Below are 12107 nucleotides of genomic sequence, written 5' to 3'. Positions count from 1 at the left end.
TGTTAGGATAGGATAATAGTTGGCCGAGATACAAAATTTGAAATCTGGAATCTGAGGCTGCAAAAAAAATCTAAATATTGAGAAAATAACCTTTAAAGTTGTCCAGATAAAGTTAAAGTACAAAATATCTTCACGGAACATGATCTTTACTTAATATCCTAATGATTTTCGGCAGGGTCTCACATAAAGAATATTTTAATATTCCTTCTTACACTGTAAAGAACCATTTGGGCAATAGAAATGTAATCAATTTGTAATAAGACCCTTATTTTTTCAGCTGGGATCATGTTGAGCCCTTTGAAGCTGCATTGAAACTGCAATTTGGACCTTCAACCCGTTGATCCCAATTGAAGTCCACTATATGGAGGCAAATCCTGAAATGTTCATTTCTTTTCGACTGAAGAAAGAAAGACATGAACATCTTGGATGACATACGGGTGAGTAAATGATCAGGAAATTTAATTCTGGAAATGAGCGAATCCTTCTAGGTCTATGTTTAAGAAGAGACGAGAAAATGTTCAGACAGTATCTGAGGCCTTTAAAATCGTTTTAAAAATGCAATCCCATATTGTCTAAATTTTCGACTTTGGTTGTGGATGTTGTGAAATAATGCAGAAGTAAAACAGGAGAACAAACGTCTATAAATTGTACAGATTTAATACCTTTAAAAACCAAAATAGCACTTTTATCAACAGCACTCAGATTGTGTTTTATTGTACTGTGTATGTAAAAACACTTGCACTTAAAGCATGTTAATAAACCACATTTATGAGCAGAGTCTACTAGAAAAATGTGTGGGCAGCTGCCAAAGGCCTCAAACAAAAGAGCTCTGTGGCCAGATCACAACGCGATGAGCACTGGCACAGAGAATTATCACTGACACGCGTGTGTGAGCAGATATGATCTGTCTTATTAGGAAAAGGACAGGTCAAGAGGTCGAATGTGAACAAGGCTGGCCGGACAATCTCTCACAACTAATCCAATTTCTCATTTCTATCTGTGCTCCCATTCTCTTCTCCTCTTTATTCACAGAGTTGTGCAACGTTCATCTTTTTATTCTCCATTCATCTCACGCTGTAACTCCCACACTCCCTCTTTCTCCTTCCACTTCTTTGTCTCCCACTTCCTCTCTTCTTCTCCACCTCCTCCCTGCCCCCCTCTCATCCTTTCATCCTTTTGATATTGCACTATTCCTTGGTTTCTTTCATCTGTAATATGCACCCATTTGTTCAAGTCTGTTCATGATTATGTACTTCTCCTTCTGTCTCTCTGTACATGCCGTTCTTTAAAACAGAATTTTTCTGTCAGAAAGACGTTTGGAACTTTTTTGTTTAGTGATAGTTGTTCATAAGTCCCTTGTTTGTCCTGAACAATTGGCTTTTCAACACTTTTGTGTATTTGAACCCTTTCCAACAATGACTGTATGATTTTGAGATCCATCTTTTCACACTGACGAGACAGGACAACCGAGGGACTCCAGAAGGAAAACAATGCATTAAAACTTTAACTTATTTTTTGTCTTCTGGGAAACATATAAGTGTCTTTTGTAGCTTCTGAAGGGCAGTACTAAATAAATAAAAAAAATATTTAGGCAAAATAAGAAAAATGTACACATTTTCATTCTGTTCAAAAGTTTTCACCCCCAGCTCTTAATGCATTGTGTTTCCTTCTGGAGTGTTTGAACCTTCTGTAATAGTTGCATATGAGTCCCTCAGTTGTCCTCGGTGTGAAAAGATGGATCTTAAAATCAAACAGTCATTGTTGGAAAGGGTTCAAATACACAAAAATGCTGAAAAAACAATGAATTTGAAGCATTTTTCTGAAGAACAGCAGGCAGTTTAACTGTTCAGGACAAACAAGGAACTCATGAACAGCTATTACTAAAAAAGTGTATGTAAACTGTGTTTAATAATTAGTTTTTATAAATTCTAGTTTTATATATTTTCCCTTTTAGACTATATGTAAATGTATTTTATGTGAAATATCTTATTAAGGTCAGTACTAAATAAAAAAATAACATGCTTTTTGTATGATCTTTTTATTTTGGTAAAACAATTAACATTTTGCAGATTCTGCAAGGTGTATGTAAACCTTTGACTTTTTGACTTTGGACTGTAGATGAGTTTGTTTCTTTAATGGAACAGATTTTGAGAAATTTTGAAATGCATCATTTGCATTTGCATCACCAATGGATCCTCTGCAGCGAATGGGTGCCGTCAGAATGAGTCCAAACAGCTGCTAAAAACATCACAATAATCCACAAGACTCACAAGAGTCTATAATTTGACATCTTGTGAAGTGAAAATCAGTCTGTTTCTTATAAACAAATGCATCATGAAGATGTTTTTACCTTTAAACTGGTGTTTTCAGCTAAAAATAAGTCCTCTATTCATAATACTGCTTTCTCCAGCATAAAAAGCTACCTCGTCTGAATCAGGAGAGAAATTCGCACTAATCAAGATTACAAACCAAAACACTTCTAAACAAATATGTTGATTTTCATGAGAGAGAACAGATGGACATTCCAACACGGAATGGACTTTTAAACTGGAAGAAGCATTATTATGGATTGGTTTTGACTGGTATTTTTGGTCAGAAGTGATGGTTTACAGTTAAAATGCCCTAATGATAGATTTTTTTCTTATAAACACACACCTTTTCACTTCACAATATGTTAATTGATGGATTGGAGTTGTGTGGATTACTTGTGGAGTATTGTGATGTCTTTATCAGCTGTTTGGACTCTCATTCTGACAGCACCCATTCACTGCAGTGAACAAGTGATGTAATGCTAAATTTCTCCAAATCTGTTCTGATGAAGAAACAAACTAATCCACATCTTGAACGGCTTCGAGCCTGAGTAACTTGTCAGAAAATGTTTTTTTTTTTTGGTTAACTATTTTATTAAAGGGGTCATCGGATGCGCATTTTCAAGTTCATATGATTCTTCAGGGTCCTAATGAAAAGTCTCTAATATACTATAGTTAAAAATTCTCAATAGTAGTGTAAAAACCACCTTTTTACCTTGTCAAAATCAGCTCTGCAAAATATCAACTCATTTTATTGCAGGGGCCCTTTAAATGCAAATGAGCTCTGCTCGCCCCGCCCCTCTCTACTGAGGGATTATGAGCTGTAATGTTTACTTTAGCCACGTTTAGCCACATTTAGCTGTGTTTAGCCGCGTTTATTGGCGAAACTTGCCAACTAGCACATTATTAAGAAAAGCCATTTGCAAAGATGCATAAAAACCCTTACACTCACTTCTGCTGTGGGTGAAGCTGCATCATGAATGATTCACACAAACATAGAGGCATATGCAGATTGGGATCGCACTTTCCTTTTAAAAACTAAAGTAATGTTGTTCTCTGCCTCTTAAGCGGCTCAGATGTCATGAGTAAATGATGACTGCTGTGTTCATTATTACATTCAACAACAGAAACACCTCAATCGCTCAATTAGAGTCTTCCTCTGCACCTGAGTCACACTGTTTCAGCTCGGTGAGGGCGGGTCTAAGGTAAGGCGCTCATGTCAATCAACTGTGTTTCGTCACAATGACAAGAAGCTGAGAATGACCTTGAAAAGGGGTTATTACTTTTAAAGACTATAAAAATACCACTGGGTGGCACAAACAACATGTAAAAGTTAGTTTTACATCCGATGACCCCTTTAAGTGTGTTGATATGCAGCTGCTACAGTGTTTTTTTTTATTTCTACAAAACGCAAGAGACCACCTCCAGTGCTCTTCTCTTGTTTTTCACATTAAAGAATCTTACACAGGTGGAACAATATGAGGTTTATCACACATGATGAAAAATTAGTTACCACATGCACCACAGTAAAAGTGATTTTTGCCTTGGTGTCCCCAAGGTCGATTTGCATAAAAAGCTAAAATGTTTGCCATTATGCTATAATGATTTAGCATTGTAATAACTGTGATTGGAGCTCTGTCTTGCTGTGATGTCATAACCATCTTTTCTTCTGGACAGGATGCTGTACACGAGCAACAGCAGGGCTCAATAAACCGGATAAAGACCGGAGAGGAACACTATTGTTCAGAACCGCAGAGCCATTACAGCACAAAGCCAGCTGTTGAGACTCATGGGTGTGTTCACTCACTGTGAGAGTGTGGCAGATCAATTAGAAACGCAGTGCAGGACTCTATCTAGTCCAGTGAACAAAGTGCACAGAAGTCTAGATCAATGTTTCCCCACAGCCTCATCACTAGGCTGATGATACACAGGGCAACTTTTTGAGCAATTTTATCGGGCAACTTTTTTTGAGCAATGTTGCTTGGGCACCAAAGCTCCAGTGACCCTTCAGCAACACCAAACCAGAAATAGGCTACTTTTAACTTAAATGTTATACTAGATGTCATTTAATTTTTACAGTGAATATTAGTCAAATTAATATTTTTAATTCACAATCATTTAAAGCAATTAATACTAATACTTATTTTTACAAACTATAGCTTCTTCTGAAACAGAAGTTGTTTAAAATCCTAGAAAAGTAACTTATCGGTATGTTACTTTTTTTTTAACAGTGATACTGTAAAAAAAATATTACAAATAACATTTTTTTTTCTCTTTTATATATATATATATATATATATATATATATATATATATTTTTTTTTTTTTTAAGTGTAATTTATTCCTTTTATGTAAAGCTGAGATTTCAGCATCATCACTCCAGTCTTCAGAGTCACATGATCCTTCATAAATATACTGATTTTCCACTCAAGAAACATTTAATATGATTACCAATGTTAAAAATAGTTGTGTTGCTTAATTAATTAATTAATTATTATTATTATTATTATTATTATTATTATTATTATTATTATTTTGTTTTTTTTGGAAACCATTATACATTTTTTACACAAATTTTCTTTTTGGGATTATTTGATGTACCTAGTGAAGTCTTATTTCTAACAGTGTGAAAATCTATCAAAGTATCTGAATAATAGTATTAATTTATTTAAAATTTTACTTACCCCAAACGTTTGAACAGTAATGTATATACACTACCAGTCAAAGATTTTTGAACAGTAAGATTTTTGAGTATTTTTTAAAGAAGATCCAAAGTACAGCAAAAACAGTAAAATTCTGAAATATTTTTACTATTTAAAATAACTGTTTTCTATATGGATATATTTTAAAATGTAATTTATTCCTGTGATCCAAGCTAAATTTTCAGCATCATTACTCCAGTCTTCAGTGTCACGTGATCCTTTAGAAATGCTGATTTACTGTTCAAGAAACATTTTTATTATTATTATCAATAATTAAAACACTTTTTTTCCGGGATTTTTTGATGAATAGAAATATCTAAAGATCATTTATCTGAAATAAAAAGCTTTTGTAACATTATACACTATACCATTCAAAAGCTTGGAGTCATTTTTTTTTTTTTTTGGTATATTGATAATAATAACAACAACAATAATAATAAATGTTTCTTGAACAGCAAATCAGCATATTATAATGATATTTAAAAGATCATGTGACACTGAAGACTGGAGTAATGATTCTGAAAATTTAGCTTCGATCACAGGAATAAATTACATTTCAAAATATATTCATATAGAAAAAAGTTATTTTAAATAGTAAAAATTATAAATAATTGCAGAATTGTACTTTTTCTGTATTTTGGATCAAATAAATACAGGCTGAGTGAGCAGAATGGACTTATTTAAAAGACTTATCAAATCTTACCGTTCAAAAACTTTTGACTGGTAGCGTAATTACTTTGAATTCAATCATTTTCAAAGTTATCATTTCTTAAATGTTTTGTAGATTTAACAAAGCAAAACCACAGACACCGCAGTAGAAAGACAGCTCTATCATGAGAGAACAAAAATGAAAAAAGACACAGAGAATGAGAGCGATCAAATAATAACTCATACTATTCACTGATAGCACGATGAAGTAATGAGTTATGACAAATGGTCACTCCTCTGCATTGGACCTTTTGCTGCAGAACATTTTGAATGGGCCAATTGTCATAATCTCTGCTGTGATGAAGATGCTTCTGTTGGACCTCTGGATTATTCATTGATTTGCTCTCATCAAACAACATGTTATTGTTGTGTTCTTCCGGCCGGATTGGTGACTTTGTTCCGAGCGAGTGCGCGTCTCCTCTCAAACCAAACGAGCTCTGACAAATAGGGTGTTTTCCGTAGCCTAACCTGAACTGTGCTTCCTCAGCATATACAATGCTGCAGTGTCACAGGAATCTTTTCCACATTACAGGGAGGTGGTCACCCCAAAGAATACACCCTCCTCACAACCTGTCCAAAATAATAACACATTAGTTGCTTTACTACTTTACAGACAATGTGTCCAAATTCATTTGTGTTTCAGAATAGAAGTAGCACAAGGGAAAGTTGACTCAGTCACAACTGATTCCAATAGGTAACATGTTGCTAAGCTAATAATGCAACACTATAAGCACAGAAAAAACAGACACAAATATTTAGTGCAATAATTAATTTTTAATTATGATAGTAAATTCTCTCAACTTGTATGCCATTTCCTATTAGAAATATTCTGAACATCGTCATCTTCGGAACACAAATTAAGATATTTTTGATTATATCCAAGAGCTTTCTGATTCTGCATAGACATCAATGCAACTGACACATTCAAGACCCAGAAAGGTAGTAAGAACATCATTAAAATAGTCCATGTGACATCAGTGGTTCAAACGTGATTTTATGAAGTTAAGAGGATACTGTCTGTGCGAAAACAAAAACAGTGACTTGATTCAACTATTTCTTAATAAAATTACAGTTGAACCACTGATGGACTATTTTAACGATGTTCTTACTACCTTTCTGGGCCTTGAACCTGTCAGTTATCGTTGCTTTTTATGCAGGGTCAAAAAGCTTTTGGATTTAATCAGAAATATCTTAATTTGTGTTCTGAAGATGAACGAAGGTCTTGTTTGGAACGACATGAGGGCGAGTAATTAATGACAGAATTTTCATTTTTGGGTGAACTATTCCTTTAAACATAAAGTCAAAAGTTTACATACACCTTGCACAATCTGCAAAATGTTAATTATTTTACCAAAATAAGAGGGATCATACAAAATACATGTTATTTTTTATTTAGTACTGACCTGAATAAGAAAAATATTTCACACAAAAGACATTTACAGATAATCCACAAGAGAACCCTGTTCAACGGTTTACATATGCTTAATTCTTAACATTGTGTTGTTAACTGAATGATACACAGCTGTGTTTTTTTTATTATTTATTTATTTATTTATTTTGTCCTGAACAGTTAAACTGCCCACTGTTCTTCAGAAAAATTCTCAGGTGCCACAAATTCTTTGGTTTTTCAGCATTTTTGTGTATTTGAACCCTTTCCAACAATGACTGTATGATTTTGAGATCCATCTTTTCACCCTGAGGACAACTGAATGACTCATATACAACTATTACAGAAGGTTCAAACACTCACTGATGCTCCAGAAGGAAAAACAATGCATTAAAACTTTTGAACAGAATAAAGATGTGTACATTTGTCTTATGTTGGCTAAATATCATTTTAATATTGCCCGTTAGAAGGGTTCAAATACACAAAAATGCTGAAAAACCAAATAATTTGTGGGACCTGAAGGATTTCTCTGAAGACCAGCAGGCAGTTTAACTGTTCAGGACAAACATAGGACTCATGAACAACTATCATTAAACAAAAAAAAAAAAAAAAAAAAAAAACAACTATGGATCATTCAAGTAACAACACAGTATTAAGAATAAAGTGAATGTAAACTTTTGAACAGGGTCATTTTTATATTTTTTAACTATTATTTTCTCTTGTGGACTATATGTGAAATATCTTATACAGGTCAGTACTAAATAAAAATGAACATGCATATTGTATGATCCCTCTTATTTTGCTAAAATAATTAACATTTTGCAGGTTTTGCAAGGTGTATGTAAACTTTTGATCTCAACTGTACATCTATGCCATTCATAACTCGAATTTGAAAGAGAAACTTTAAAAAAGGTGCATGTTACATATGACACCAAATGCAAATTTGCTATAAAAATGCTTAAATTTGTTGCTCACCAATGGATCCTTGCGGTGAATGGGTGCCATCAGAATGACAGTCCAAACAGCTGATAAAAACATCACAATAATCCACATGACTTAAAATGTCCATCATTAAGGCATTTTAACTTTAAATGGTCACTTCTAGCTAAAATACAGTTCATAATCCAGTTCCTCTTGTAAAAATCCATTCTCTGTTGTCCTCTCACATCAAAAATCTGTTTGGGCAAAAATGTTTTTTGCTTGTAAACAGTGCTTTATCTGTGCATGTTCCATTTTGATTCAGACAAAATGACTTTTCACAGGAGATTGAAATTTTTGAGGTAAACTATTCCTTTAAGTGACAAAATACAAAGAGAATACAAAAATCATTTCTTAGTAAGAGCAAGTTTAGTAACTAGTAAATGAAGACAATATCAATTTCATGTTAAATACAAAATTGGCCACAAGAATTAGCTCTGATTCACGTCCCAGTTCAAGGTTCAGGAGACTCAATCATCTTCTATCCCTTTCGTTCCTCTTTTTTTGCTGATCTCATTGTAAACACACAGATGGGAAAGAAATATAAACAATCCAAACTTGGCCTTAATTCTGGATTATGATCCTTAACAGCACAACCGCAAAGAAATAATATTACATAAAATCTTCTGTTTGCATTTTTTTAACATCCGAATTATACACAGATATTTCGTTTGCGGCTGGATGTATTTTAAGGATGTTTTCAGATTCGGTTGGGAACAGCGTTTGAAAAGTGACTCACTCGTGCCATAGCAAGCTAGAGCCAAAAAACCTTTGACCTCCTCTGACTCTCTTAAAAGATCTCAAATATTTTAGCGAGCGCAGTTAACATTCAGCCACAGATAAAGCTTTCTCTGTCTTGAAGAGCAAGATCATCAAGACACACTGTATGAAACAGTACAAACTGTAGGCTACTGCAAGTGTGTATTCGCCTGTGTGCTAACTAGCATTTAGTTAACATGCAAAAAAATAAAAAATAAATAAATACTGTGGCCACAAATTAAGAATTCATTCTTTTGATTTATTAATTTGTGGCTACATTTAATAAATTTCTCCTCTCATTTTAAACGAGTTAATTTTTTGCCACAAGCAAACGTAAAAGAGATGTCTGTCTCTTTTTTTTAGGTGTATATAAATCTGAGGCTATGTGAACGTACAGGAATGCCTCTTTATATGAGTGTTTGAAGATTTTTATGGCCAGAAAAATTATTTTTAATAGCTGCATCACTCACACATTCTTCACATGTGAGTGTCGGCCATGAACGTCACAAATTTGTGCAAGATCTGATTCTGACAAGGTTGCTTTTGGTCATAAATCTGTCACATGCAAAGTTATGATTGATGGCAGCAGGTTTTTGATGAGGTTGCAGGTGTCTAGATGGAATGACTGTAAGATTGAGACCTTCTGTTTGATTTCAGGCCTGTGTGTGTGTTACGCTGGGAAAATCCCCAGCAACAAAGCCCCTCCCCCAGTGTTCCTCCCACCATGCCAGCCAAACAGACAAAAATGCACAACATTCTCACACACAAACATACCAACACTAACTGAAGCTGGATTCACACAGCTCCTAAATTAACAGTCATGTGTACTTTGTTCCAAGCAGTTCTGGTTCTGGATGCTGATTGGTTAGAATGGACATTTGGGGTTTAAAGTAGACAAAACTGCCCTAACTGTATGTTATACAGTTCTATAAGGTGATTAGGGGATGCAGTTATTTAGACCAACCTAGAAGTTAGAAGTCGTCAACCTAGAAGTCGTTCCAAACATGTAAGACCTTCGTTCATCTTCAGAACACAAAATAAGATATTTTTGATGAAATCCGACAGCTTTCGGACAATGCATATACAGCAATGTAACTGACATGTTCAAGGCCCAGAAAGGTAGTAAGAACATTGTTAAAATAATCCATGTGACATCTGTGTTTTTTGAAGATGAACTGAGGTCTTACGGGTTTGGAATGAAATGAGGGTGAGTAATTAATAGGGGTGGGAATCTTTTGGTACCTTACGATTCAATACAAAACTATTCTTGGGGTCACGATTTGATTTTTGTGCACACTGGACATACAGTATCTCACAAAAGTGAGTACACCCCTCACATTTCAGCAACCATTTTAGTATATCTTCTCAAGGGACAATACTATAGAAATGAAACTTGAAGATTTTTGAGTAGTCAATGTGCAGCTTGTATAGCAGTATAGATTTACTGTCCTCTGAAAATAACTCAACATACAGCCATTATTGTCAAAATAGCTGGCAGCAAAAGTGAGTACACACTAAGTGATAACAGACGTATGTTGTTTAACCATACAAAGTCACATGTCCTATTCATCATGTTTATGTTTTTGTCTGCTTGACAGGACCATACAAAGTTGTGTATCTTGTATTAGAGCAGTTAAAATTGGTGCTTTAAGTACAATTCTTTTATACTGACTGGATGTTCAACATGGCATCTCATGGCAAAGAACTCTCTAAAGATTTGAGAATTAGAATTGTTGCTCTTCAAAAAGATGGCTAAGGCTATTAGAGTTTCAGTAACAACCTGAAACCGAGTTACACTACAGTGGTCAGGGTCATATAGAGATTTTCCAAGATTGCTTCTATTCGGAACAGGCCTTGCAAGGGTCGATCAACGAAGCTGAGCACTCGTTCTGTGCATCAGGTGCAGAGCTGGCTTCACGGTTTGCAGAAGTAGGAGGTCAGCTTGTCAGTGCTCAGACCATACGCCGCACAAGGTACAAATTGGTTTGCATGGGCGTCATCCTAGAAGGAAGCCTCATCTGAAGCTGCCTCACAAGAAAGCCTGCAAACAGTTTGCTGAAGACAACCTGTCCAAGAGGATGAATTACTGGAACCACATCCTTGTTTGGTTCAGATGGTGTCCAGCATGTGTTGATGCCCTGGTGAGGAGTACCAAGAAAGTTGTGTCTTGCCTACAGTCAAGGATGTTGGTGGTAGCATCATGTGTACTGCTGGTACTGGGGAGCTGCAGTTCATTGAGGGAAATATGGATTCCATTATGTACTGTACATTCTGAAACAGAATGTGAAGCCTTCCCTACAGAAACTAGGCCAAACAGTGGTTTTCCAACATGATAACGATCCCAAACACACCACCAAGATGACAACTGCCTTGCTGAGGAAGATAAAGGTGATTGGAGTGGCCAAGTATGTCTCCAGACCTGAACCCTATTAAGCACCTGTGGGGCATCCTCAAGCAGAAGGTGGAGAAGCACCATGTGTCTAACATCTAGCATCTCTGTGAGGAGTGGAAGAGGATCCCAGCAACAACCTGTGCAGCTCTGGTCAATTCCATGCCCAGGATGATTAAGGCAGTGCCAGATAACAATGGTGCTAACACAATATATTGACACTTTGGACAAGTTCACTTAGGGTGTACTCACTTTTGTTACCTGCTATTTGGACAATAATGGCTGTATGTTGAGTAATTTTCAGGGGACAATAAATCTATACTGCTATACAAGCTGCACATTGACTACTCTAAAGTATATCCGAGTTTCATTTCTATAGTATTGCCCCTTGAGAAGATATACTAAAATGGTTGCTGAAAAGTGAGGGGTGAACTCACTTTTGTGACATGCTGTATATTTAGGATAAAAACGCATCAGTCTATATGGGTAGTCCTGACTTAAGAAATCAGTGTTTCATATTAACTATTAACTTCCTAATAAATCGAAAATATTTTACATTTCCCATTAGGGATGTGTCCAAATCCAATCATACCTTATTGAGAAAGGAAATAACATACCCAACCCCTAAATACAAGATGGGAGAACTCTTTTTACATTTTATTTTACATTCATCACCAATAGAAAAAAACACAAACATTTCTGCACAATGTCTTCTTCAGTGTATCATATACTGAGTAATTAACGTACCAAAATAACATATTGCGATGGAAGAGTGCATTTCAATGCTTTCCTTTGCCGTTATATCATTGGGTAATTTTACTGTATATAAATTGCGGGCATCAGGGAGCTGTTATTAATATGAGGGGCACTAAAAC

Source organism: Garra rufa, chromosome 1, assembly GCF_049309525.1.
Source record: "Garra rufa chromosome 1, GarRuf1.0, whole genome shotgun sequence".
NCBI classification, from domain to species: domain Eukaryota; kingdom Metazoa; phylum Chordata; class Actinopteri; order Cypriniformes; family Cyprinidae; genus Garra; species Garra rufa.
Note: the sequence above shows the minus strand (reverse complement) of the source record.